Here is a 19194-nt window from a genome sequence, read left to right as displayed (position 1 = left end):
ATAATTATTAAAATATTTACAAAGAATCACAGTGACTTCGGAAAAGGATTAGAGAAATATCAAAACAGTATGGAGCTTCCTCAAAAAATTAACACTAGAACTGCCATGTGATTCAGCCATGCCACTTCTGGGTATTTATTCATGGAAGAAACTTTTTTAAATGGAGTGGAGGGAGTTGAGGAGGAGAGTTGGATACAGAGTCGATATGGCATGATCTCAATAGCATTAAACATGCACAGAAAAACAGACTGAAAGAACATATGTGAAATTATATGACCGCATATCACTGGGTGATGTTTTTCTCCTTTGTTTGTACTTCGCTACAGTTAGAACTTTTTCTAAAACAGGTGTATATTAATTTATAATTAGAAACAATAAATAGAAAATAATTATCGTATAATTGTAGTATCGGTTCACCAAGGAGAAGAGACTTGCTTGACTCTATTTCTGACCCTCTCTTATGCTGTAATGCCACCCTTAATTCATGCCCATCTACACCTCTGTGGTAGAACTGAAAAAGTCAGCTGCTCTGCTTACTTTCATACAAAGACAATGAAGAGATTTATTTCATATAAATGATTTTTTAAATGTAATATAAAACGAATTAGTTAACAGGTTATACATGCAAGTAACTATAAAAGTCAAGTAAGTGAATGAATTCCATTCTGGATATTCCATCTACAAATCAATATCAATAAGTTAATATCAAAAGTATGTAATTCAGGGGGCCAGCCCATGGTGCAGAGGTTGGGTTTGCATGTTCCACTTCAGCGACCTGGGGTTCACTGGTTCTGATCCTGGGTGCGGATCTGCGCACCACTTGTCAAGCCATGCTGGGGCAGTGTCCCACATGTAAAGTCGAGGAAGATGGGCATGGATGTTAGCTCAGGGCCAGTCTTCCTCAGCAAAAAAAAGGAAGATTGGTGGCAGATGTTAGCTCAGGACCAATATTCCTAAAAAAAAAATACATAATTCAGTTATATTCATATTAAGAATATTCATATATATCTCATGCATATTCAATATTAAGAATATGTAATTCAATTATATTCATGAGAAAACAAGTTCCTAACTAACTTCTGACAGTTCTTAATCTACATGGAACAGCTTCTCAACTGCTCACTTGTTTTATTAAGCCCAAATTGCAATGCACTCTCCTTAGGGATATCAAGTTACATCTATGTTTTGATGTTTTCTTTGTGGTCTGAGTTAAATATATATGCCCTTACTGTATATCTTATTATTGAATCCACTTAAATAAATCTGTCATGAGGACCTATCAAGATTAAAATCTGTGTTTTCTACAATTCTATCTAAATTGCCTCTTCTAATGTCCTAAAAAAAAAAGCATAGTCACAAAACATTGCTTTCCAAAATTCTTATATTCAAGGTTCTTCATTAAATTTTATTGTATAATAGATGTAATTTTCCCATTTGTGTTTCTGAAGTTCAATAGGTGATAGTTGGTTACTTGCTACAAGTATATGTGACTTATTGCTGTATCTATAGATATGACACCGAAAAAGAGAAGCCTTGGTACACCAAAGCATTGTCACCCAACTTTACCTGACAAAAAGAGATGTCTATCTTTCTCAATTTTATTCCCAGTATTCTTTTTTCTTTTTTTTTTTTTGTGAGGAAGATTGGCCCTAAGCTAACATCTATTGCCAATCCCCCTCTTTTTGCTTGTGGAAGATTGTCTCTGAGCTAACATCTGTGCCAATCTTCCTCTATTTTATGTGGGATGCTGCCACAGCATAGGTTGACCAACGGTGCTAGGTCCATGCCCAGAATCCGAACCTGTGGACCCCAGGCTACCTAAAGGGATCACGCAAACTTAACCACTATGCCACTGGGCTGGCCCCATTCCCAGAATTCTTAAACCTCTGTTTGATTATCGTCTTGATGTGAATGTGTACAACCTACTTGCTTGCATCTTCTCAATCACTGAATAAGTGTAGGTTTCTAGAGAGCAAGTTTTAGCACTCCAGTGCACATTATCAACATACAGGTTCCTACTGATATACAGTTAATAGAATCTTCTTTCTCAAGGACATATTGCCCTCTCTGATATTTTCTGGAGAAAGAAGATACTATTAGCTTTGTATTTCTTTTATTTAAAATAATTTTCATTCCTAAAACATTGGACATAAATTAAGAAATTTATCTTCAAATCAATTAACACATTTTCCCTAGATCTTCTTAATTTTTTTTCACGTATCCTAGTTCATTTTTAAATAAAACAACAACATATACACAACAACAGGCAGCAGTGCTGTCTAGGAGAAGTCTGGCTGCAGCTGGGCAGGCTGTGGCATTGAAGTACCATATTCTAGAATCCAGAGCTCTCTTTAAAATCCAAATGCTCACTCTGTCAGTGCCAAGATATAATCAGAACATGAGAGCCTGACTCAAACTAATCATATATACATACAAGACTTCATAAACAACAGCATCCCAAATTATGAATTTACATGATAATATAATTGTCACATAGATTAAATTATTTGTGTTGGCCTGATTCGTGCATTCTCTATTTGTAATCAGGTCACACAGGAAACAAATCTAAATCAGAAAATACTATATGAATTTACCCCCCAAAATGTCTGTTTTTAAGAGTTCCTATATTCAGCACATTCTTTCTCCAATAGGTAGCCAAACAGTGGAACTTAAATCATATTAGGTCACTTTATGATCTTTGAATCAAACAAAGGGAGTTAGATGAATCAAATATTAAGTGATATCAGCTTAAGATAATCTAATACACCCTTATAAATGGAACTGGAGATGCTCAAAGTCTGATGGCTAAGATTCTCTATTTCTTAGATATTAATTTAACAGATTGGGCCAGTGTTGGTCTTTGTAGCTCACCATTTGATATAGTTCTAATTTGCATATGTCACTCATATCCACATGTTTTGATCTTAGAGTTGAAGATCAGTACTTAAATAGAGTGGTTGGCATCTCACTGTACTAATACTTCCTTGCCACCATACCAATTTTCTGTTGTCATCAGCATTATCAGTCAGTATCTGGTCAGGAAAATAGAAATCACCATAGGTATTTTAAGCAACGGGAATTTAATTCAGACACTTGGTAACAGGTGTTGGAAGAACTGAAAACCACAAAGGGCTCTAGGTTACAGCAGTTTTCCTTTTGCTTCTCGAGCCTAGAAATATGACTGGCTGCTCTAACCCAGGAATATTGGTGTGGGGTGGGAGAATGTTTTTATAGCTGAAATGCCTCCACTGATTTTTCTTTTGACATTTATATCCAGCTACTAAAATATATTTTGCAATATGACAGCCACTATTATCAAGGGACAAACTGAAACATCTTCCAATTAACATCAATTGGAACAAGATGATTGATTTCCCAAAACACTGGGCATTATCTATCTGCTAAAATGACAGATGAAGGTTTCTTCATATAATATTAGCTAGTATAAAGGACCCTTTATCAATGAGAAAAACTCACATAACCTTTGATCTCTATGCCCTCATTCCATGAGGGTCATGTATTGAAAGGTGGTCATTTTATGGTAGATAGCAAGGCTCAGTAGCTGAGAAATAGGCCTGAAAATTCTGGTATGTTAGCTTTGAGCTTTAATTTTGGCTAAATGCTTTATTGAGTGACCCTATAAAAGTTATTTTAAATGGAGACGTAAAACTAGACGAGGATGTTGGAGAATTTTTTTTAATTTGAAGTCTATAGTTATTTCTGCCTTGTCAATCCTCCTACTCACAAATACTCTGGACAAAATTAGAAGGTGGCTGAGGAGACACTGATTTCTGAGATAATTTTCTCATTTATAAACACTTATGCATTAGACCAAAATAAAATCTAAAAGATTGGGAGTTTTGTCTTCAACTGTTTTGCAAATAGGTGAATAAATGTCGATGAAGCTTTGATAAAGGTATGAATTTGATCCCTCGTGCATAGCAACCTCAAGGTTTAGGGCTGCCTTATAGCAGGAATTGTAAACTCAAGTGCCTAAAGGAGTGAAGCAGGTAAATTGAATTAAGGAAGCTCTTGGCACCGTCTTATGTTTTCATACATGTGTGCAGATTTATCAGTTGTCCGTGAGAAGTCAAAAAACCAAACGTATATGTCAAATTTCGTGACTTTTAAATGCTGACAAAAAGTTTTAAATATTTTTTAAAATACTGTGGAATAAACTAAATATATTTGGTGGTTTGGATTTGGCCTCTGGCCACCAGATCGCAACTGTTGGTAATAGGGATGCAGTGAGTAAACCGATGGCTCATGTTCCCAACTGACCTTGCTCAGGGACTATTATTTTGAGCTGGCAACAAGCCTCTTGCATAGCATGAAAGCAACACTCACTACACATCAGATATTATGCTAAGTGTTTCATGTGCATTACCTTATTTATTACACGGTTCTTCCTAGTTAGTTATTATTGTCCCTATTTGCATTGGAAGAAGCGTAAAGCTTATGCACTTGCCTAAGTTTAAACAGTAATAAAGTAGCAGGAAAAGGACTCAAACTGGATCTGACTGATTCCAAAGCATAATCTCTTAATGATTCTACCAGAGGAACCCCAGGGTTATAATACACAAAAACTTTAAAGACCAGGATAGATAAAAAAATGACAACAATAACTCCCTTGGCTCAATATCCTCTTCCAGCTTCCACTCTCTCTCCTGCCCCACATAGCCAAACTTGTAGGATGAGTTGTCTGTGCCCTTTGTCTCCATTTCCTCCCCTTGTACACTATTTAATCCACTTATTTGACTTCTGTTCCCAATTTTCCACCCAAATTTCTCATGCTAAGTTCACCAGTGACATCCATTATCACTATGTTCAATCCAGTTGCTTTAATCTTGGCCTCTAAACATTTGACAGTGTGACAACACTGTACTTCTCAAGGCATTCTCTTTTCTTGATTTCTATCTCCCGAATTTTTTCTTACCTCTTTATCTCTTTTCCCTTTGCCAGGTCACCCTCTTTTATTAGACCTGACCCATAATTAGTAAAATTACTCAAGACTCTCTTAGGTCCTATTTTCTTCTTATGCTCGCACCATTCCTTGGCCATCCTATCTACTCCAATGGCTTTATATACCATCTATGTACTGATATATCTCAGTTTTGTATTGCAAATTCACAAATCTTCCCTGATTAGTAACATGCAACTGCCTACCTAACATCCTTGCTTGAATAATTCATGTGGATCTCAAATAGATATAACCAAAATTTAAGTGCTCAACTCCTCCATCTTGTTTTCCCCCAAAATCTTCCCCAAGTATGGAAAGGGCACTATTATGTATCTAGTTTGCTTAAACCAGAAAGCTAAAAGTTATTCTTGATACCACCTCCCGTTATCATACCCCTCACATCAAATTAGTCAACCAAGTCTTGTTGATTCTATTTCCAAATTATTCCTTAACATCATCCAATTATCTTAAGCTACACCGACAGCAGTCTAGTCTAAGTTACCATCACCCCTCATCTACTGCAATAGGCCTGAATTTGTAACCCCACATCCGTATCCTTTTTGTATATGCTTATGTCACATATGTCTTCAAAGATGACATGTTCAACCTCATAAGATCACAAATGCCTGCATTTCTCCTATACAAAGATGAGCAACAAAGTTGGTATTAGAACAGCCACTCCTAATTAGACTTCTTGCCTAATCTGTCTCCTAATTATAAAAGAAGGCACAAAGCACTGAAGAAGACACAGAGCACTGAGGCACCTGGCAGGGGAGTTCAATCAGTATGTTTGTGGATCTCTGTGTTGAAGGCAAGAGCTTCAAGGTATCACTCTGTCAGGCTTCCATTATCGTGGCCTTGGAAACCTTTGTGGGAGAAAATAACAAGCAATAGAGTTAACATGTTAGGCCACTGAAACTTTAAGTCCCAGGGACCTGGAAGGCCATGTTTCAGCAGGTAAAGGAATACATATTTGAGAGTGATAGAGAAGCATGATATAGTCTGCAGGGATAGGGGAGAACATAATGGCAGTGGCAAAATTGCTACCCAGCATAGAAGTCTAACAATTTCCTTGGGATAACTCCCTATAATTGGAATTTCTGGGCCAAGTTTATATATATTTATAAAGCTTTTGCTAATATTACTAAACTTGTATCCAAAAGGTTATAGCAATTTACATTTGCAGTAGTATATGAGAGTATCCGTTTCACTTAAGACATTCTAGACTGAGCAGATGAGTAAAAATAAATTCTTGCCTTTACTCACGGCTATGGCTACACGGGCTACACCGTTTTATCTCCTGGTATTCTAAAAAATGGTGTTCTTATTTTTTGTTTAGCTATATTCTCACAATCATTTCCATATAATTTAATGGACAAATAAAAGCTATAATGTTTTGAATGCTCACAATATTCCATGTATTGCTCTGAAGTACTTTATAAATATTAACTTTAAAAAATTTCCAAAAAGAGCCTGGGAAAGCAGAGATTCAGTTACTTGTCCACAATCTCTGATAGTAACTGGTGGAGCAAAGATATCAATCTGGACAGTCAGGCTCCACATCCTGTGCTATGAAGCACTATGCTATACTATTACCTGTTTATCTCTTTGAATTATGAAAAGTATAACTATTGGATCAACTGGGAATTCCATCTATATTCAAATACGTATTATTTCCAGGCTTTGAGCCTATTATGCAAATTAAATTTGCTTAATATTAGATTCTTACAGCCACGAATACAAATTAAAGAAATGTTGTGCTCATACCATTTCCTAACAAATAAATTAATCTTCAGTTCTACTATGTAATTTCCATATATCTCCTATATTTTAAGACTTTATTTCTCTCCTATGGCAGTTATTTATACCATTTTTTAATTCTAAATTGTCCCAATTATGACCATCACTATTTGGGTATACTTATAATGGGAATTTAGGAAACAGTCTCATCAATATAATCACACACTACTAAATTTCTTTCAATCATTAATTTTGAATTCTGTCCAATCTCAAACATTGTCGTCCTCATATGGCTAATATGTAATAGAGTTTTCTAGTTTAAAATTGACAATAGTGATAACTAGCATATCTATAATATTTTTCCATATGTTATTTCATTTGCTCTCCATAATAACCCCATGAAGTAGATCTACCACTGTTCTTATCCTAATCATCATAGAGATAACAAGACTTTCTATGGGTGATTCAGCTAGTGAAATGGTAAAATCAAGATATAAGCCTATTCTTTCAAAGCCCAAGCTCTTTCCTCAACAATGCTTCCTCTTCCTCAACGTTTCAAGGAGGCTAACAAGCAACGAAATGATCAAATGTGAAGCAAAGGAGCTAATTAATGAATCATTCAATCAAATTTCAGACACTAACTAATCCTCGGATGGCATCAAATACAGCAGCACGGTAGACTATGGGCGTTTTACTTGAGGACATGCTGTGCCCCTTCCCCACCAGTAAGACCTGCTTCATTGTGTGGTTCGATTGGAAATGAAGAGAGCAGCAGAGGGATTTTTTTTTTCAGCTTGTTTTCACTTCAAAGAGGGGATTTTTTTCCCCTGGTCATTTCTTTGTTCTTTTTTCTGTCTTATATCATTGTCTTTGGGGCCCCACATGTTGAAGAATTGTTTCTGAATTAAGCATAAGCTCCTAGTGCAGTGAAAACCAACAGGTCGTCACAGCTTAATATTTACTTCTGATTTTGTGGTCAAAGAATGACACTGGACATTTAAAACATTTTGTTTGGTTGATTTTTCCTGATACTCATAGTTTCATAAATGGCTGTCTGAAGATTGCCTAGCTATAAAGAACTTTAGAACTGGACAAGATCTTAGAGGTCACCTACTACTTTATATTTGCAACATTATTCCTCATATCTAATATGGTATATGAAACTATTATTTGATTTTGTCTTTTTTATTTTAACTGAACTGGTGTTTCAGAGAAAATTCTGGAAATGTTCTACTTAATCAAAAATCACTGTGTAAATAGTATGAAATATGATATGGAGCTGTATGAAAAAAATTGTATGGACTATTTGAAGTACTTCAGGACAGTGATTGTAAAGGAATGCATTACTGTACAATGTCCGAATTTTATAACCCTTTTTTTCTGATTTGAATTTAATCAAATTTTGTTAACTAGTATAAAAACGCATAAACCCTTTTTATAAAGTGCATTATGTTTTACAACGTACACACAAAACAGGATAGTATTGAAAGGAGAACTAGAAATCATCTAGTCCAATAGTTCTCAAACATTTTTCTTGTCTCAGTATGGCAGTGACTCTCAAAAACACTTTTTTGGTGCTTGACATAATGATGTATATATATACATAAAAAAGCTGATTCAGGCTATTATTAAAAAGACAAGAAATAATAAGTGCTGGAGAGGATGTGGAGAAAAGGCAACAATCGTACACAGCTGGTAGGAATATAAATTTGTGCAGCCACTATGGGAAACAGTATGGAGATTCCCCAAAATAAAACTACCACATGATCCAGTTATTCCACTTCTGGGTATTTATCCAAAGAACACAAAAACACTAACTCAAAAAGATATATGTACCCCTATGTTCATTGCAGCATTATTCACAATAGCTAAAACTTAGAAACAACCTAAGTGCCCATCAATGGATGAATGGATAAAGAAGATGTGGTGTATATACACAACTGAATACTACTCAGCCATAAGAAAGATGGAATCTTGCCATTTGTGACAAGATTGATGGACGTTGAGAGCATTATGCTAAGTGAAATAAGTCAGATGGAGAAAGACAAATACTGTATGATTTCACTTATATGTGGAGGATAAAACAAAAATAACAACAAACACATAGACACAGAGAATAGATTGGTGATTACCAGAAGGGAAAGGGGTGGAGAAAGGGCAAAAGGGGTAAAGGGGTATATTTGTAAGGTGACAGATGAAAAGTAGACTTTTGGTGGTGAACATGATATAGTCTATACAGAAGCCAAAAATAATACTGTGCACCTGAAATTTATATGCTATTATAAAACAATGTTATCTCAATTTTAAAAAGCTGATTTATTCCTACCATCCCCAGATAATCATGTTTCAATGTTATTAGGACATAAAATTTCAGCTGCTTATGGGTTATCTGGGATGAGCCCAGGAATCGATTATTCAGAAGTTCCAGGTAGTAAAATCAGTAACATATCAGATTAGAGAGCTCTGGACCCTCACTCTCCCCATGGACAAATAACTCAACTACAAACAGATTACTTCCCTTTGTGAAAAGTCCAGAAACAAGTTGAGAGGCCTGTGCATTGCAAGTAAGCATGAAATCAGCCACATTAGAGCTGGAAGGAAAATTTGAGACACACTCTCATCATAATCCCTACATCTGGTCCAGCAACACACAATCAGGAGGAAAGCCATAGGACCCAGCTTCTCCCTGGGAAAGGAAGGAAAGGACTGAACCGTACATCCAACACTCTGATTTTTCTGGGGGCTGCCTGAAGCACTGCTTTTGTCTCACCTGACTTTAAGTGCTGACAGGACAAGGCATACTGTAGACACTTGGAGACCACTGAGAAAAAAGACAGTTTGAACTAACGTGATAGTTAGTTCACAGCCCCTCCCCCTTGGTCGGTTCAGAGCAAGCGGGCAAAAATCCCAGCCCCCAGCTCATTTCTGGGGAGGGAAGGAAAGTACTGGATCATATGTCCTATGTTATGATTTTTCTGAGCTTCCCAAGGCACTGAATTTTATTTCTCCTGTGTCAAGTGCTGACAGGACCATAGTGGGTGGAATGGTAAGGACAAAAACAGTGGTTTGAACTGGCACAAAGATTTGAGAGGTCCCCAAAATATCTGGCCTGGCTGATTGGTGAGGATCTTCTCCTGAGTGAAGACAGCCCATGAAAAACGGGAGAGGTGGCTGTTTTTTTGCTAATGTACACATACCCACACAAAGAATCAAGGAAAATGAAGACAGACAAATACATTCCAAAAAATGAAAAAAGGTAAATCTCCAGAGAACAAACCTAATGAAACAGAAACATATGATTCATTGGACAGATAATGCAAAATAACTTTCATAAATATGCTCAATGAAGTCAGGAGAACAATGCATGAACAAGTGAGAATTGAAACAAAGAAACAGAAAGTAGAAAAATGTATGAAACAGAAATTATGGAGCTGAAGAATACAATAACTGAACTGAAAAATTCACTATAAGAATTCAATAGCAGACTATATCAAACAGAAGAAAAGATCAGCAAACGCAAAGGCAGACTATTGGAAATTATCCAATCAGAGGAGAAAAAAGAAAATAAATGAAAATAAATGAAGAAAGCTTAAGGGATTTATGAGACTTCAAGCAGAACTCCCAGGAAGAAAGAGAGAGAGAAAGTGTCAGAAAATGTATTTAAAGAAATAATGGAAGAAAACTTCCCAAATCAGGGGAGAAAATGAACATTCAGATCCAAGAAGCTCAATTTAACTCAAAAAAACATAATTTCAAAGAAATTCACACGGAGACATGTTATAATCACACTATCAGATGTCATAGACAAAGAAAATTTTGAAAGCAGAAAGAGAAAAGCCAATTGTCACATATACGAGTACCCCCCATATAACTATCTGTGGATATCTCATCAGAAATATTGTAGGACAGAAAGGAGTAGGATGATATATTGAAAGTGCTGAAAGAGAAAAACTGCCAACCAAGAATGCTATGCTCAGCAAAACTGTTCTTTAAAAATGAAGGGGAGAAAATGATTATTCCAGACAAACAAAGGCTAGGAGAGTTCATCACCACTAGACTTGCCTTACAAAAATGCTAGAGGGAATTCTTCAAGTTGAAATAAAAGGATGCTAAAAAGGAACACAAAAGGGTATGAAAGTATAAAACATGCTGTTAAAGGTAAATATATAGACAAATACAGAATACTATAATACTATAACAGTGGTGGGTAAATTACTTTTAATTCTGGTATAAAAATTACAAGACAAAAGTGTTAAAAATAACTATAAGAATATATTGATGGGGGCCGGGCTGGTGGCATAGTGGTTAAGTTTGCACACTCTGCTTCGGCAGCCTGGGGTCCACATGTTCGGATCTCAGGCACAGATCTATGCACTGCTCATGAAACCATGCTGTGGCAGCATCCCACATACAAAATAGAGGAAGACTGGTAGAGATGCTAACTCAGGAACAATCTTCCTCATCACAAAAAAAAGAATATATTGATGAATATGCAATACAAAAAGAGGTAAATTGTTACATCATTAACATAAAATGTAGGGAATCAAGATGTATAAATGTAGAGATTTTGGATGTGAATGAAGTTAAGTTGTATCAGATTAAAATAGAGCGCTATAATTTTTTTTCTTCTTTTTTATTTTTGAGGAATATTAGCCCTGAGCTAACATCTGCTGTCAATCTTCCTCTTTTCGCTGAGGAAAAGACTAGTCCTGAGCTAACATCTGTGCCCATCTTCCTCTACTTTATATGTCAAGCATGGCTTGATGAGTGGTACATAGGTCACACCTGGAATCCAAACGGGCAAACCATGGGCAGCCAAAGTGGAACGTGTGAACTTAACCACTGTGCCACTGGGCTGGCACCTGGTATAATTTTTTTAATGTAAGCTTGATGGTAACCACAAAGATAATACCTATAGAAGTTACAAATAAGAAAAAGAAAAAAGATCTAAGTTTATAAATACAAAAAAAATTAATGAAAAACAAGGGAAGAGAGCAAGAGAGAAAAAGAAAGACAAAAGAGCTACACAATAGATAAAAAAAAAATTAAGAAAATGGCAATAGTAAGTCTTTCCCTATCAGTAATTACTTTAAATTTAAATGGATTAAACTCTTCAATCAAAAGACACAGAGAAGCTACAAGGGTTTGTTTTTTACAAAGAGTGAACTATATTCTGTCTAAAAGGGACTCACTTTAGATTTAAGGACTCACATAGACTAAAAGTGAAGGAATGAAAAAAGATACTCCATGAAAATGGTAGTCGAAAGAGAGCAGGTATGGCTATGTTTATACCTGACAAAATAGACTTTAAGTAAAAAGCTGTCATAAGAGATGAAGAAGGATATTATACAATGATAAAAGGGTCAATTTACCTGGAAGATATGACAATTATAAATATATATGCACACAATATCAGAGTACTTAAATATAAAAACAAATACTGACAGGAAAAACATGAGAAATAAACAGCAATACAAAATACAGTAGGTAAATTCATTATCACACTTTCAGTAAACAGAATATCCAGACAGAAAATCAAGAAGGAGACGGCAGACTTGAGCCACACTATGACCAAGTGGACCTAACAGACATATATAGAACATTCCACCCAACAGCAAAGGAATACATATTTCTCTCAAGCACACATGGAACACACTCCAGGGTGGATCACATGTTAGGTCACCTAATAGTCTTAACCAATTTAAGAAGATTGAAATCATATCGAGGGTCTTTTTCAACCACAAAGGAATAAAACTAGCATTCAATAGTATAAGGAAAGCTAGAAAATTCACAAATATGTAGGAATTAGATGACATGCTTGGAATAACCAGTGAGTCAAAGAAGAAATCAAAAGGGAAATTGGAAAATATCTTGAGAGGCCGGCCTGGTGGCACAGCTGTAAAGTTTGCAGGTTCAGCTTTGGTGGCCTGGGGTTCGCCAGTTAGGATCCCGGGTGCAGACATGGCACCACTTGGCATGCCATGCTGTGGTAGGCACCCCACATATAAAAAGTAGAGGAAGATGGGCAGGATGTTAGCTCAGGGCCAGTCTTACTCAGCAAAAAGAGGAGGATTGGCAGCAGTTAGCTCATGGCTAATCTTCCTCAAAAAAAAAAAAAGAAAGAAAAGATAATCTCTTGAGACAAATGAACGTGAAACAACACACCAAAACTTATAGGATACAGCAAAAGCAGTACTGAGAGGGAAGGTTATGGCAATAAGCATCTATATTAATAGAGAAGAAAAATTTCAAATAAAGAACCTAACATTACACATCAAGGAAGTAGAAAGAGAAGAGTAAACTAGGCTTAATGTAAGCAGACAGAAAGAGATAAATATTAGAGCAGAAATAAATGAAATATAGGATAGAAAAACAATAGAAGGAATCAATAAAACAAAAAGATAGTCTTTTGAAAAGATAAATAAAATTGGCCAACCTTTAGCTAGACTAAGAAAAAAAGAGAGAAGACTCCAGTAAATAAAATCAGAAATGAAGGAGGAGACATTACAACCAATGCCAAAGAAAGAAAAGGTATCATAACAGACTACTATGAATAGCTATACACCTGTAAATTGGATAACCTAGCAGAAACAGATAAATTTCTAACATGCAACTCACCAAGGCTGAATCATGAAGAAAGAAAATCTGAACAGATCTGTAACTTACAAGGAGATTGAATCAGTACTCAAAAACCTTACAACAAAGAAAAGCCTAAGACCAGGTGGTCTTACTAGTGAACTCTACCAGACATTTAAAGAAGAATTAAAGTCAATTCTTTTCAAAATCCTCCAAAAATATTGAAGAGGAGGGGACACTTTCAAACTAATTCAATGAGGCAGCGTTACCCTGGTACCAAAGCCAGAAAATGTACCTACAAGAAAAGAAAACTACAGATCAATACATCTAAAGAAGATACATGCAAAAATCCTCAAAAAATAGTAGCAAACCAGGACCGGCCCTGTGGCCGAGTGGTTAAGTTTGCGAGCTCTGCTTCAGCAGCCCAGGGTTTCACCAGTTTGGATCCTGGGCAGAGACATGGAACATTAAAGAGTCATACACCATGACCAAGTGGGATTTATTCCTGGGATGCAAAGATGGTTCAACATAAGAAAATGAATTATTGTGATATACCACATTAACAGAATGAAGGATAATACCACATAAACATCTCAATAGACTCAGCAAAAGCATTTGACAAAATTCAACATCCATTTATGATAAAAATTCTCAAGTAGGAATAGAAAGAAATTACCTCAAAATACTAAAGGCCATATATGAAAATCTTGCAGCAAACATCATACTCAAAGGTAAAAAACAGAAAGCTTTTTCTTTAAGGTCAGGAAGAAGGCAAGAATGCCCACCCTCATCACTTCTATTCGATATAGCACTAGAGGACCTAGCCAGAGCAATTGGTCAAGAAAAAGAAACAAAAGGCTGCTAAATTGGAAAGGAAGAAGTAAAATGATCTCTGTTTGTAGGTGACATGATCTTGTGTGTAGGGAATTCTAACTCCTCCCAGAAAATATGTTAAAACTAATATACAAATTCAGAAATTTTCAGGATATAAAATCAACATCCCCAAATCAGTTGTGTTACTATACACTAACAAAGAACTATCCAAAAAGTAATTTAAGAAAAAAAAATCCCATTTAAAAAAGCATCAAAAAAGAATAAAACACTTAGGAGTAAACTTAACCAAGGAGGTGAAAGATTTATATACTGAAAACCATAAAACTTACATCTTTCTTGATGAAAGAAATTTAAGAAGATACAAATACATGGAAAGACACCTTGTGTTCATAGACTGGAAGTCTTAATATTGTGAAAATGTCCATAGTACCCAAAGAAATGTATGTATTCAATGCAATCCATATCATAACCCCAATGGCATTTTCACAGAAATAGGAAAAACAATCCTAAAATTCATATAGAAACACAAAGGACACCGAATAGTCAAAACAATCTTGAGAAAGAAAAACAAAGGTGGAAGCATCACGCCTCATGATTTCAAAATATATTACAAAGCTACAGTAATTTAAACAATATGGTACTGACATAAAGACAGACATATAGATCAAGGGAACAGAATAAAGAGCCCAGAAATAAACCTATGCATATACTGTCAACTGATATTCAACAAATGTGTCAAAAATACACAATCAGAAAAGATAGGTTCTTCAACAAATGGTGGTGGGAAAACTGGATATTCACATGCAAAACAATGAATTTGAACCTTATTTTACATCATACACAAACATCAAACCAAAATGGATTAAGGACTTAAACATAAGACCTGAAACTGTAGAAGCCTTAGGGAAAAAGAGAGGGGAAAAATTTCTTGACATTGGTCTTGGTGATGATTTCTTGGATATGACACTGAAAGCACAAGACGCAAAAGCAAAAATAGACAAATACGGGGCTGGCCCTGTGCCACAGCAGTTAATTTCACACGTTCCACGTCTTGGCGGCCCAGGGTTTGCCAGTTCGGATCGTAGGTGCGGACATGGCACTGTTTGGCAAAAGCCATGCTGTGGTAGGCACCCCACGTATAAAATAGAGGAAGATGGGCATGGATGTTAGCTCAGGAACAGTCTTCCTCAGCAAAAAGACAAGGATTGGCAGTAGTTAGCTCAGGGCTAATCTTCCTCAAAAACATAGACAAATACAACTGCATTAAACTAAATCACCTCTGCACAACAAAGGAAACAATTAATAGATTGTAATACCAATCTATGGAATAGAAAAAAATATTTGCAAACCATATATCTAATAATGGGTTAATATCTAAACTATATAAGGAACTCATACAACTCAATAGCAAAAAAAACCCACAAAAACAAAAAACAAATAAACAGATAATCCAATTAAAAAGGCAAAGGACTTGAATTCACATTTCTGCAAAGAAGATACACAAATGGCCAACAGATATATGGAAAGGTGCTTAACATCACTAATCATTGGGGAAGTGGAAATCAAAACCACAATGAGGGCCAGCCAGGTGGCATAGTGGTTAAGTTCGCATGCTCCACTTGAAGGCCTGGGGTTCACAGCTTTGGATCCTGGGTGTGGACCTAGCACCGCTTGTCAAGCCATGCTGTGGTGGCATCCCACATAAAATAGAGGAAGATGTGCACAGACGATAACTCAGCAACAGTCTTCCTCAAGCAAAAAGAGGAAGATTGGCAACAGATGTTAGCTCAGGGCCAATCTTCCTCACCAAAAACAAACACAAAAAACACAATCAGGTTATCACCTCACACTTCTTAGAATGACTATTATAAAAACAAATAATAAAAAGTTGTGAAGAAATGTAGAAATTGGAACCTTTGTACACTGTTGGTGAGAATGTAAAATGGTGCAGTTGCTAAGGACAACAGTATAATTTTTGCTCAAAAAATTAAAAATAGAGCTACCATATGATCCAGCAATCTCATTTCTGGGTACATATCCAAAAGGAATTAAATCAGCATCTCGAAGAGATATCTTTACTCCCATGTTGTTTGCAGCACTGTCCACAATAACCAAAATATGGAAACAACACAAGTGTCCACTGACAGATGAGTGGATAAAGAAAATGTGGTGTATATATATATATATATATACAATGGCATATTATTCAGCTTTAAAAAGAAGGAAATTCTGCCATATGTGACAGCATGGATGAACCTCAAGGATATTATGCTAAGTGAAATAAGCCAGACACAGATGAACAAATACTGCATGAGGAATTTAAAACAGTCAAACTCATCAAGCAGAGAATAGAATGGTGGTTGCCAGGAGGTGGGAAAGAGGGAAATTGAAGTTGCTGTTCAACAAATATAAAGTTTCAGTTTTGAAAGATTATTAAATCCTACCGATCTTCTTTACAACATTGCTCCTGTAGTTAAAATACTGTATTGTATATTTAAAATTTTAAGAGGGTAAGTCTCATTTTAAGTATTCTTATCACAACAAAAAAAAAGAAAAAAAAATCTTAGTTGAATGCAAGTGAACTGCACAACATGGTTTTACAAATTTTGGCCAGTAAGATCAGAAATAATGCTAGGATTTCATCTCTCACCACTCCTATTAAATATCGTAATGGAAGTCTTAGCTAACAGAATAAGACAAGAAAAAGAGAGAAAGAAGTATACAGATTGGAAAGGAAGGAATAAAATTGTCTTCATTACCTGATGACATGATTATCTGTGTGGAAAATCCCAAAGAACTGACAAAAAAATCTCCTGGAACTAACTAGTGATTAGTAATTATGACAGCATTGCAAAATACAAGATTAATATACAGAACTCAATCATTTTCCTGTATTCCATAAACGACTGGGATTTGAAATTAAAAACACAATACCACTGGGATCAACATGGCTGCATAGTGGTTAGGGTCACATGCTCCACTTCAGTGGCCTGGGGTTTGCTGGTTCGGATTCCCAATGCAGACCTACACTCCTTTTGTCAAGCCATGCTGTGGCGGTGTCCCACATATAAAATAGAGGAAGATTGGCACAGGTGTTAGCTCAGGGCCAATCTTCCTCCTCCTAAAAAAACACAAAAAACACAATACCATTTATATTAGCACCCCAAAAATAAAATACTTATAAATCTAACAAAATATATACAAGATCTATATGAGAAAAACTATAAAACTGATAAAAGAATCCAAAGATCTAAGTAAATGGAGAGATATTCCATGTCTATGGGTAGAAAGATTAAATATTCTTAAAATTCCAGTTTTTTTCCAAATTGATCTCTAGATTCAACACAACCCAATCAAAGTCTGATCAAATTATTTTGTGGATATGGATATTAACAAGTTGATTCTAAAATTTATATAGAAAAACAGAAGACCCTGATGAGCCAACATGATATTAAAGGAGAACTATCAAAGGGTGTTATAGTCTGAATGTTTATGTCTTTCCAAAATTCCCATGTTGGAATTCTAATGCTCAATGTGATGGTGGCAAAAAGTAAGGCCTTTGGGTGGTGATTAGCTCATGAGGGAGGAGATCTCTTGAATGGCATTAGTGCTTTTATAAAAGAGACCACACAGAGCTCCCTAGCCCCTTCTACCCTGTGAGGATAGAACGAGAAATCTGCACCCTCGAAGAGGGCCCTCACCAGAAGCTGACCATGCTGGCATCTTGATCTTGGACTTATAGCATCCAGAACTGTGAACAACAAAAGTTTGTTTATAAACTACCCAATCTATGGTATTTTCTTGTAGCAGCGCAAACAAACTAAGACAGAAGGCTAACGTTACTCAACCTCAAGACTTATTATAAAGCCACAGTAATGAATACAGTGTGATATTGACAAAAGAATAGACAAATAGATCAATGCAATAGAAAGCCAGAAAAAGATGCACCCAAATATGGTTAACTGATCTTTGACAAAGGAGCAAGTACAACTCAATGGAAAGAGGATATTCTTTTTCAACAAATGGTGTTAGAACACTTGGGCATATTTGGGCGAAAAAAAAAATCTAGACACAAGCCTTGCACTTTCACAAAAATTAGCTCAAATTGTATCATAGACCTAACTGCAAAATGCAAAACTACAAAACTAGACAATAATATAGGAGAAAATCTAGGTGGCCTTGGATTTTTGATGACTTTTTAGATACAACACAAGCATAATCCATGAAAGAAAATATTGGATAAATCAGACTTCATTAAAATTAAAAACGTTTGACCTGCGAAAGACACCATTAACAGAATGAAAATACAAGCCACTGACTGGGAGAAAAATATTTGCCAGACAAGTATCTGATAAAGAACTGGTATCCAAAATATACATTAAATCTTAAATTTCAACAGTAAGAAAACAAATAATTTTAAAAATGGGCAAATGGTCTGAACAGATACCTCATCAAAGAAGATCTGCAGATGGTAAAAAAAGCATGATAAGATGCTCAACATTTTCTCTCTTTAGGGAGTTGCAAATTAAAACAATGAGATACCACTACACACCTATTTGAATGGCTAAAATCCAAAACACTGACAACAGCAAATATTTGCAAGGTTGTGGAGCAACAGCCACTCTCATTCACAGGTGGTGGGAGTGCAAAATTGTGTCAGCCACTTAGAAGACAATCTGGCAGTTTCTTACAAAATTAAACATCCCCTTACCATGTGATCCAGCAGTCACTCTCCTTGGTATTTACTCAACAAGTTCAAAACGCAACCACACAAAAACCTGCACACAAATGTGTATAGCAGCTTTCTTAAAATTACTCAAACTTGAAAGCAACCAAAATTTCCTTCAATAGGTGAATGGATAAATAGTTTGTGCTAGATCCACCCAGTGGAACATTATTCAGCAATAAATAGAAATGAGCTATTAAGCCACAAAAGACATGGAGGAAACTTGAATACATATTGCTAAGTGAAAGAAGTGAATCTGAAAGGGTTCTGTACTGCATGATTCCAATTATTTGACGTTCTGGAAGAGGCAAAACTATAATACAGTAGAAAGATCAGTGGTTGCCAGAGGTTTGGGAGG

Source organism: Equus asinus, chromosome X (genome assembly GCF_041296235.1).
Source record: "Equus asinus isolate D_3611 breed Donkey chromosome X, EquAss-T2T_v2, whole genome shotgun sequence".
NCBI lineage: Eukaryota > Metazoa > Chordata > Mammalia > Perissodactyla > Equidae > Equus > Equus asinus.
This window is presented reverse-complemented; position numbering follows the sequence as displayed.